Raw genomic sequence first — 223 nt, 5'->3', positions numbered from 1 at the left:
GCTGGACAGGCCTGTGGAGCCCAGGAAACGGGAGGTTTAGGATGAAGGATGGGGGTGGGGGTGGGTAGGGATGGGGGTTGACTCAATCAGACAGGCCATGGGAAGCCATTGCGGGTTCCGTGCTGGCATCCCGTGTCATGCCACCGAGGGAGCATTGGGGATGATTGGCTAAAATTAAGACACCCGTCCCACTGTCATGGAGTCAATGCTGCCTCCCGGTGAC

This window comes from Echinops telfairi, unplaced genomic scaffold (assembly GCF_000313985.2).
Source record: "Echinops telfairi isolate 266 unplaced genomic scaffold, ASM31398v2 ScPeMD7_7469;HRSCAF=8507_1, whole genome shotgun sequence".
Classification (NCBI taxonomy): Eukaryota; Metazoa; Chordata; class Mammalia; order Afrosoricida; family Tenrecidae; genus Echinops; species Echinops telfairi.
The sequence above is the reverse complement of the archived record's forward strand: the minus strand, read 5'-3'. Positions refer to the sequence as shown.